Source organism: Asparagus officinalis, chromosome 4, assembly GCF_001876935.1.
Source record: "Asparagus officinalis chromosome 4, Aspof.V1, whole genome shotgun sequence".
NCBI lineage: Eukaryota > Viridiplantae > Streptophyta > Magnoliopsida > Asparagales > Asparagaceae > Asparagus > Asparagus officinalis.
In genome coordinates this window covers 44,367,732-44,378,270 of record NC_033797.1, presented here as the reverse complement: position 1 = coordinate 44,378,270, position 10,539 = coordinate 44,367,732, and positions in this window count along the sequence as shown.

Below are 10,539 nucleotides of genomic sequence, written 5' to 3'. Positions count from 1 at the left end.
TACATTGTATATTTGGATTGGTGAGAGTTGTAACAATTAAGTGTGGGCTTTCATTGTGCTCTCATCCATATTAGAGAACAATCATTTATTATAATTATGATTATTGTGAGGATCACTTTGTAATACACTTGTACACCGAGAGAAGTGTGTGGCGAGAGTCGGGGATCGTCCCAAGAGGAGTGGCATCGGTTAACGAACCTAGGGAGAGGTTGCATTCGAGCACTTGAGGGAGACACATCTAGTTCAACACTTGATAGGGTGTAGAGTGGGATTACAAGAGTGTGTTAGTTGTAGAGTTTTTGGTAAACTAGAAAATCGAGTGTGAGGTGTGGACGTTGATCGGTGAGCGTTGAAAACCGACATTATGAGGTGTAAACGTTATTCAGGTGAGCGTAGAAAACCCGGTTGTGATAGTGGATTTCTCCCCGGGAGTGGAGAGCAGAGACGTAGGACGGAAGGTCCGAACTCCGTGATCATATTGTGTGTTTGCATTGTTTATATTGCCCTATCACAATTGTATCTTTAGTTTAGTGTGTTTATCATTGTGTTGTTTATATATCCTTGCATATATTTCACCATATAGGATATATCTCTTTGTTTATATTACATATTCTTGCTCATAACATATTGTATATCTATCTTGTAAGAATAATTTATTAATTAGTTTTAATTGGCATAAAATCGAATTAGATTAGCATAAGACCCTAATCAGCCCCCTCCCCCTTTAGGGTCTAACAATTGGTATCTGAGCTTGGTGCTCTTTGATTTAAGGTCTAATCATCTTGAGTTAAAGATCCAAGTTATCTTATTTGTGCTAATCTAGTTATGATTGTATTTGTCTTGCTTGCATATATTCACATATATATCATAAATATGAATGTATTTCGTTTAGGCTATGATCCAAATATTGGTCCAAAATTTAGAAATTTCCCTTATGCTCAATGGTGCTCAAAATTTAAAATATTTGTTGAATCTAGAAATATCAACTTATGGGAAGTTATTGATTGTGCTTACATCATGCCCACATTGGAGAAATCCAAGTGGAGCGATCATGATAATAAAATGTTTACAATGAACAAGCTTTTGTTAGAATTTTTGCTTAATACTTTCGACTCATCCTTTTCTAACAAATTTGTTCATTTTGATAGTACTTACGAACTTTAGAAATTTATTGAAACACATCAAGGGGACTTGGAGGCAATCCGACAAGCTTTGGAGGATTCTTCTTCAAGTTCATGTGGAGCATCATGCACACGGCCATAGGAGGATAATTCTTATGTAGTAAGCGATTCCGATTCCGATAATGATTTATCTATTGATGAACTCGCTTGTGCATATGAGAAATTATCGCATGCCTACACTAAATTGCAAAATAATTTTATTGATCTCAAAAGCAAGCATGTTAGTTTAAAATCCGATCATGAGAAGCTAACCTCCAATTTTGATATCATTTCTCAAGAAAATATTACTCTTAAAGAAATTAATGATATGTTAAAATTAGAAAATAAAAAATTAACTTCATCCATTTATAGCTTAACTCATGCTAATAAAGATGTCATACTAGAAGTAGAATGCATTAGAAATGAATTTGATTCTTTTAAGAATAACCATACATGCTCTACTTCTATTATCAATGATGTTGTGACCAATAATAAATTGAATTTTGTGAAAAACCGCATATCATGCTTAGATTCAACTTTTAACACATGCATTGATAATCATAAGAAACTTATGGACAAGTGTGCTAAATTTAGTGCTATAACTTATAAATCACCTACACACTATGCACACTTGTATAACAAAGTTTACAAGTGCTCCATTTGTGGTCGTAAAGGCCATTTAGCTAAACTTTGCTATGATGCACACAAATATAAAAATGTCAATGCTCCTTGTGCATCTCATCAAGTCTCTTCATCACATACACATCCACATGCTCATACTCATAAAGTTCATCATAAGCATGCTAGTGTGTATCAATGTAATTATTGTGGTCGTTTTGGCCATTTGGTAAAGTTTTGTTTTGATTTGAAAAAGAATTCAAGTTTGCCAAATATTTTTAGTAGACCACATGTTTTAAAATGTGATGTTTGTGGTAGATTTGGCTATTTAGCGAAGTTTTGTTATGATTTGAAAAAATATTCAAACTTACCAAATTTCTCAAGTAAACCACATTTGTTTAAAGATGTTTTTCATTTGCGATATAATTTAAAAGAAAAATCTTTATTTGCAAATGATTCCCGTGCATGCTCACTTGGTCAACACAAATCATTTAAACATCTTCATTGCACCTATTACAATTGGAAAGGTCATGTGTATAATTTTTGTTTTTGACCGTGCTAGTACACCATATGTGCCCAAACGGGTTCATAACCCTAAGGCTTTGAGCTTAAATGATAGGGGTCATGTCCCTAAACTTTTTGGTACTAAGAATTCTTGGGTACCAAAACAAATTTAATTTTTAAACCAAGTATTTTAGTGTTTTTCTTTTTCCTTTTCTTGGTTTTAAAAATTATGTTTTAAAATCTTTTGGTTATGAAAACAATTTTTCTTTTATCAAATCTTTTGTTTTCATGATTATTAGTTTTGTTTTGATGAGAGGTTTGTGTTTATATAACTCTTCGGGTTTATTGGGTGTTTATTCCCAAATCATGTTTACCGGATGCTAGAATGATTATATGGGTTGGAACAAGCTTAAGAGCTTGATATATATTGCCTCTCTTGAAATTCTGTTGTCAAAGATTTTGTTTTGAATTGTTGCTTTGAATTCATTATATTTTACTTATATGATGATATTTATATGTGTGCTCATGGATCATCTATTCGTGTCTTATAATGTATTCTATGAGTGGTTTGATCAAGTTATTCAAAGAAAATTTTCCTTTTTGATCAAACATTGTTTTTAGACTTAAATCTTGATTTATGATTTCATTAATTAATTTGTTTTCATTTGAAAACTTTTTGTATGATTCTCATGTTCTATCTTTTGATTTCATAAATTTATTTGTATACACTATGTTTTTATAATTGTGTAATGAGACACTTCTTTCATATTAACATATTTATATGTGTTCTCATTATCTTTTTTGTGTGTGAGCTATGTTTAGCATGTTTTTAATCTATGCTTTCTCACATATGTATGCCTTAGCATTTATTTCATGCATTCATGAGGCATTTTAATAGGGGAGCAATCCCTATATCTTTTTATATGTTATACTCACCCATGCTTATAGGTAGGGGGAGCTTTCGCTCTCTTTCATCTATATGATTTTCCCCTTTTTGATGTTGTCAAATGGGAAGAAATATTGTGAGTATATTCTTTCCTTGTTATGCATGATAATTATAATATTGTATATTTATTTTCCTTCGTGCATATAGATAATTATAATATTGTATATTTATTTTCCTTCGTGCATATATCCTTTTTGTAAATTATTTGTCATCATAAAAAAGGAGGAGATTGTTGGCCTCTTTGTTTTGATGATGTTTAACAAATAATTTATCACTAATATTGTTTGTCTAGTATTCGTGTTTTCTTATTTATTATAGACAAACAATATGTTGGAGGTTGGATGGATTGCGCCTAACGATCATATAATATGGAGGTTGGTGGAATAGTGGTTGAGCTATGTACAATTCAAATTGAAGATCCAAATTCAAGCTTCATCTGCAAGATTACCAAGTCAAGCTATTGAAGATCAATATCAAGCTTGGGTAATTTAGTTTAGGAGTTTATATTATGTGTGTTAATACCTTAAACTCAATATAATATATACACACACATTTATTGGTTTCCATGTATATATATAGTTATATATATACATATATGTTTTGGTTTGATAGTTTTCAAGTTTTACTATGAAACAATTAAATATAATTAGAAAACATATTTTTTTCATACTTACATGCATATATATGATTTCATCAATTTTAATTTTATTCAGTTTAATAAAATCATGTTTTAGTGCATTATATGTGTATTTTGATAAAATACTATATTCATTGTTTATAGACTTTATAACAATAGTTTACATCTTTCTTCAAGTCTAGAAATTTATTTTGTATTGTTTCAAAACATGGTTAAGCTAAAATGTCAAAACTCATATGTTCACATTTTCATGTTTATGGTTAAGCTAAAATGTCAAAACTCATATGTTCACATTTTCATGTTTTGGACTATTTTGCAAAATAATAATATTTTTTATTTGGGACTCATATGTTCACATTTTCATGTTTTGGACTATTTTGCAAAATAATAATATTTTTTATTTGGGAGGTCCTTTCTAAAAACCAGTTTTTATAGCATGTGTATTATTATGTTTACAATCATTTCCCAAAGTTTTATATTTTTTGGAATTTATTTGATATTTTTAAACAGGGTTTTAAAATAAAAAAACTATTTCAAAAACCTGTATATTTTCTGTATCAGTTTGCGGTCAACCGCCACGGTCGACCGCCTGTAGTCCAGAAACCTAGCTTGCCTTTTTATGGCTCACGGTCGACCTTAATGGTCGACCGTGGCTCATCCAGAGACTTTCACGGTCGACCGCCAGCTTTTCAAAACTGTTCTTTTGGATTTTGTGCTTCGCGGTCGACTGCCAGTTTCTCACGATCGACCGCCGAACTGATGATTGCCTTCTAACGGCTATATTCTGATTTGATTTTGTGGGGATATTTTGGTCTTTTCAATGTTATTTTGGCTGATGTTTTAAGTGGGTATAAATACCCCATTGCCTTCAGCTCTTCAACAATAAGAGAGTGTTTTTAAAACAAGTTTAAAGAGTTTTAAACAAGGGTTTAAGTTTGGTTTAAGTTTGTTTAAGAAGCTTTTAAGCATTTGGAAGTTTGAGTTTGTAAAATCAATTTCACAAGAGCTTGAGGATATCATCTATTGGTGTTTGGGCATCAAACTATTCTCCCTCTACCTCTTGATCTATTAAGAAGTTTTCTAAACTCTATTTCTAGCTTTACATCTATTTATTTGATTATCATTTTATTAAAGCTAGTTTTATATTGAGTTTAGTTGATTTGATTTCACTCATTGTTTACACACACCCACTTGAGCTTATTGTATTTGCATACATTGTATATTTGGATTGGTGAGAGTTGTAACAATTGAGTACGAGCTTTCATTGTGTTCTCATCCATATTAGAGAACAATCATTTATTATACTTGTGTTTATTGTGAGGATCACTTTGTAATACACTTGTACACCGAGAGAAGTGTGTGGCGAGAGTCGGGGATCGTCCCAAGAGGAGTGACGTCGGTTGATGAACCTAGGGAGAGGTTGTATCCGAGCATTTGAGTGAGACACGTCTAGTTCAACACTTGAGAGGGTGTAGAGTGGGATTACAAAAGTGTGTTAGTTGTAGAGTTTTCGGTAAACTAGAAAACCGAGTGTGAGGTGTGGACGTTGATCGGTGAGCGTTGAAAACCGACATTGTGAGGTGTAAACGTTATTCGGGTGAGCGTAGAAAACTCGGTTGTGATAGTGGATTTTGTTGGACCCTAGAGGGGGGGGTGATTAGGGTCAAGAGGCTCTAATTATGCAATAAAAATTAAGACAAGCAAAACACAATATACTAATGCAATCAAAGTAAGAGAGATAGGGTTAGGAATCGTTATCATTTGACGCGCGATGTGTTAACGAGGTTCGGTCCGCTGACCAGGAAGACAGCGTCTCTCTGGTTTTTTACAGAAGTTAGGGCAACTGGGAAGAAGAAGAAGTCTTGGTTTAAATAGAAAAGATTAATCATTTTAAAATCACAACTCAATCTTCCCAATTAAGAAAATAATCTCCTATTCAGATTATTGCCACAGACTGTGCCAAACACAGTTAAGTGATAGCACAGTAACTAAGGCAACCGACCGTTTGAAAAAGCTCTCGGTTGACCGAATAAAATTTCGGTCGACCGCCAGAACGTTCGGTCGACCGAAAAGATAATTCGGTCGACCGACCGAAAATCCGGTCGACCGCGAGCAACTTTGAAAACAAGCAGAGCCATCATCGGTCGACCGGTGCGGTCGACCGATAGAAAAATTGAGATTTCGGTCGAGAAAACAAGCAGAGCCATCATCGGTCGACCGGTGCGGTCGACCGATAGAAAAATTGAGATTTCGGTCGACCGCACCGGTCGACCAACGACCTCTCTGGAGCCCAGTGACGAATGACCTTAAGTGCGGTCGACCGGTGCGGTCGACCGCATTCTGATATGCTCCAGAATAGTATTTAGACTCAAACGAAAATATTTAGAAAATATTTATTTGACCTCTGAAAATTATGAAACTTTGTAAAATGTTTTTAATACTAAAAACAAACTGTTTGGAACAAGAATTTTGCAGATAGGTCCTCATACATGTGAAAAATAGTATTTTGTGAAAAACGCTTAAAAGCTTAAGTATGAAAACGTGTGTGTGAGTCCCAATAGCTTCAAGTGAATTCAATAACTCTTTGCCTACATTCTAATACTAGAGAGAGAATAAAAACTAGCTAATATCCTTACATAGAATATAATCTTTGAGTCTTGATATAGCTTGAGTTTGGATGAAGCTTTTATATGAATTTGTTGTTCTTAAAATAACATTGCTTCATCATTTTGCCTCCTCCTCCTTTGGATATCATCGTTGTAGCGTATATTCCATCCAATCCTCCATAAATGGCACTAACAAGCTTGATAAAAGAATTTACTACATTTGCACTCAATAAGCCATTAGTACCGATAATGGTGGTTGTAAAACATCATCAAAACATAAGGGCTAACAATCTCTCCCTTTTTGATGATGACAACCAACCATTATTTAAGAGCAAAAATAAAATAGCTTATAGATAGGTGATCCCCCTATCTATGAGCTCCCCCTAAGTAAATGCAATAAATGAGGAGATTTCTCTCCCCCTTTGTCACCATCAAAAATGGGGTAAATAAACATGCATGCCACACAAAAAAAATGCAACCAAAAGAAGCAAGCAATTTAGAACTATCACATATTGCATAAGCCCAAGCCATTTCTTATGCGACAAAAATCATCCTCTCCAAGAGGCTTAGTAAATATATTCGCTAATTGAGATTTTGTGTCAACAAAGACTAGGGATACATCTTGTCTCTCTACATGATCGCGTAAGAAATGATGGCGCACATCAATATGCTTGGTTCTAGAATGCAAAACCAAATTTTTAGTAATATTTATAGCACTTGTGTTATCACAAAAGATTTTAATATTTTGAAAACTCAAATCATAGTCAACTAGGATTTGTTTCATCCATAAAGCTTGAGCACAACATAAGTCGGCGGCAATATATTCCGCTTCCGTAGTGGACAATGCAACACAATTTTGTTTCTTGGAAGCCTAAAAAACAAGTGAATTTCCTAAGAATTGGCATGTTCCACTAGTACTCATGCGATCTACCTTACATCCGGCAAAGTCGGCATCACAAAAACCATATAAATCAAAAGAGGTGCTTTTTGGATAAAATAAACCAAGATTAAAAGTTCCATTAACATATTTAATGATCATTTTAACCGCAATTAAATGAGATGCTTTAGGAGATGCTTGAAAACGTGCACAAGCACAAACACCAAACATAATATCGGGTCTACTAGCGGTTAGATAAAGAAGACTACCTATCATACCTCGGTATAGTTTTTGGTCCACATCTTCACCACTCTCATCCGCATCAAGCTTAATACTAGTACTCATGGGAGTAGGTGCATGCTTAGAATTCTCCAAATTGAATTTTTTAACCAATTCCTTCGCATACTTGCTTTGTGAAATGAAGATCCCATCCTTAGTTTGCTTGACTTGGAGCCCGAGAAAGAATGTAAGCTCTCCCATCATACTCATCTCAAAGTGATCCTGCATAACTTTAGAAAATTCCTTGCACAAGAATTCATTAGGAGCACCGAAAATGATGTCATCCACATATATTTGAACTAAAATGAAATCATTTTTCCTTTTTCGCACAAAAATAGTATTATCAATTGTTCCTTTTGAAAAACCATTTTCAACAAAAAAACTAGAGAGGCGAGCATACCAAGCTCTAGGAGCTTGTTTCAACCCATATAAAGCTTTTTGTACCCGATAAACATGATTAGGGAAAGCATGATCTATAAAACCGGGGGGTTGCTCAACATACAATTCCTCTTCTATAAAACCATTTAAGAAGGTACTTTTAACATCCATTTGAAATAGTTTGAAAATTTTAAAGCTAGCAAATGCTAAAAACATCCTAATAGATTCCAACCTTACAACCGGTGCAAAGGTTTCATCATAGTCTATGCCCTCCTCTTGATTGTATCCTTGGGCAACCAAACGAGCTTTATTTCTAGTTACAATGCCATGTTCATCAAGTTTGTTTCTAAAAACCCATTTTGTACCAATAATACTAGCATTGTTAGGTCTAGGAACTAACTTCCAAACATCATTTCTTTGAAAATTATTTAGTTCTTCATGCATAGCCAAAACCCAAAATTCATCATTTAAAGCATCATTAATCTTTTTAGGTTCAAGATGAGATAAGAATGCAACATTACCACACTCACTCAAAGCTTTTGAGCGAGTAACAACTCCTTTTGAAGGGCTCCCAATAATTTGTTCCTTTGGATGATTTGATGCGAATTTCCAAGTTTTAGGAAGTTCAACTTGTTCATTGTCATTTAAGCTATCCACATCCTTTTGAACTTCTATAGAAGGAGTATCATTGATTTGCAATAAGTCCAATCCTCCCTCAACATCATCATCATCATCTTTCCTAGGTAGAAAAACTTGAGAACCAACATTAGTCTCATCAAAAGTAACGTTTATAGATTCTTCAACAACGAGACTTCGTTTAACAACGAGACTTCGTTTATTGAAGACCCTATAAGCCTTACTTCGAGGTGCATAGCCCAAGAAAATACCAGCATCAATTTTGGAGTCAAATTTATCATGGTGATCTTTTGTGTTTAAAATAAAACATTTACAACCAAAGATACGAAAATAACCAATAAAATGAGTTTTTCCATAAAAAAGTTCATATGGAGTTTTCTTAAGCTTTGGTCTAATCAAAACACGATTTAAAACATGGCAAGCCGTATTGACGGCTTCCGCCCAAAAATATTTTGGCAAATCAAAAGAATTAAGCATAGTGCGTGCCATCTCTTGTATGGTGCGATTTTTCCGTTCAACAACACCATTTTGTTGTGGTGTTCTAGGAGCGGAAAACATATGAGTTATACCATGATGAGCACAAAAATCATAGAAAAATTCATTTTGAAATTCACCACCATGATCACTTCTTATTTTAACAACTTTCAAATCTTTTTCATTTTCAATTCTTTTAACATGATTAGCAAATTCTTCAAAACAATCATTTTTCTTTGCAAGAAATATTGTCCATGTAAAACGAGAAAAATCATCAATAATCACAAAAACATAGTGTTTGCCTCCAAGAGAGGTAACACGCATAGGACCAAACAAATCAAGATGAAGTAATTGCAAGGGTTTAGAAGTTGATACCTTATTGATGGATTTGAAAGAGGATTTTGTTTGTTTACCTTTAACACAATCCTCACATGTGGTATCTTTGATGAAGTGCAAGCTAGGTAAACCTCTCATAAGATTTCTCGTAGATAATTTTGATATTAACTCCATATTTGCATGTCCAAGTCTTTTGTGCCAAATCCAAGGATTTTCATCAATTGCCGCAAGACATTTCACATCTTGATTCACTAATTCATTCATCTCAAAAATGTATACATTAGATTTGCGATTAGCAATAAAAACAATTTTCTCATTCATACTAATGATGCATTTATCCGGTTTAAAAGAAATATCAAAACCTTTATCACTTAATTGGCTAATACTAAGAAGATTATGATTCAAACCATTTACCAAATAAACATCTTCTATAATGGGTGAGGGTTTCTTACCAATAGAACCAATACCAATGATTTTACCTTTTTCACCACCACCGAAGGAGACACTACCTCCTTCAATCCTTGATAGGGTTGCAAATAACTCTTTGTTGCTCGTCATATGATGTGAGCAACCACTATCAAGGTACCACATCTCCTTACGTCGTTGCTGTGACGTTCCCTACAAAAGATGAAGATGAAGGTGTAATAGCTTTAGGTACCCATGTCTTGGGTCCTTGGTGGTTAGTAATCTTGGTACCTTTGGGTACCCACATCATTCCATAAAAATCATGGTTATCTTTAATTCTACAATGAGTAGAAATGTATCCATGTCTCATACAATAAGTGCATACAAAATTTCTTTTGTATGTACGGATGTTAGAACCATGAAACCTATTTCTATCATGGTGATTATAGTTAGCATAAGCATGAGTGAGTCTAGTTCTACAACTCCCAATTTCTAATCTTTCAATCTTTGATCTTAATTGTTTATTCTCAAAATCGAGATCTCCTAGCAATTTATCTTTTAGAGCAAGAGAGGTTGTTAATTTTTCTAGCTTAATATCACAAGAGGCATGCAAATTTTTAAAAGAAGAGTATTCTTTAGACATTCTTTTAAATTCAAAGTTCAATTCTTCTAAAGCCATAGCT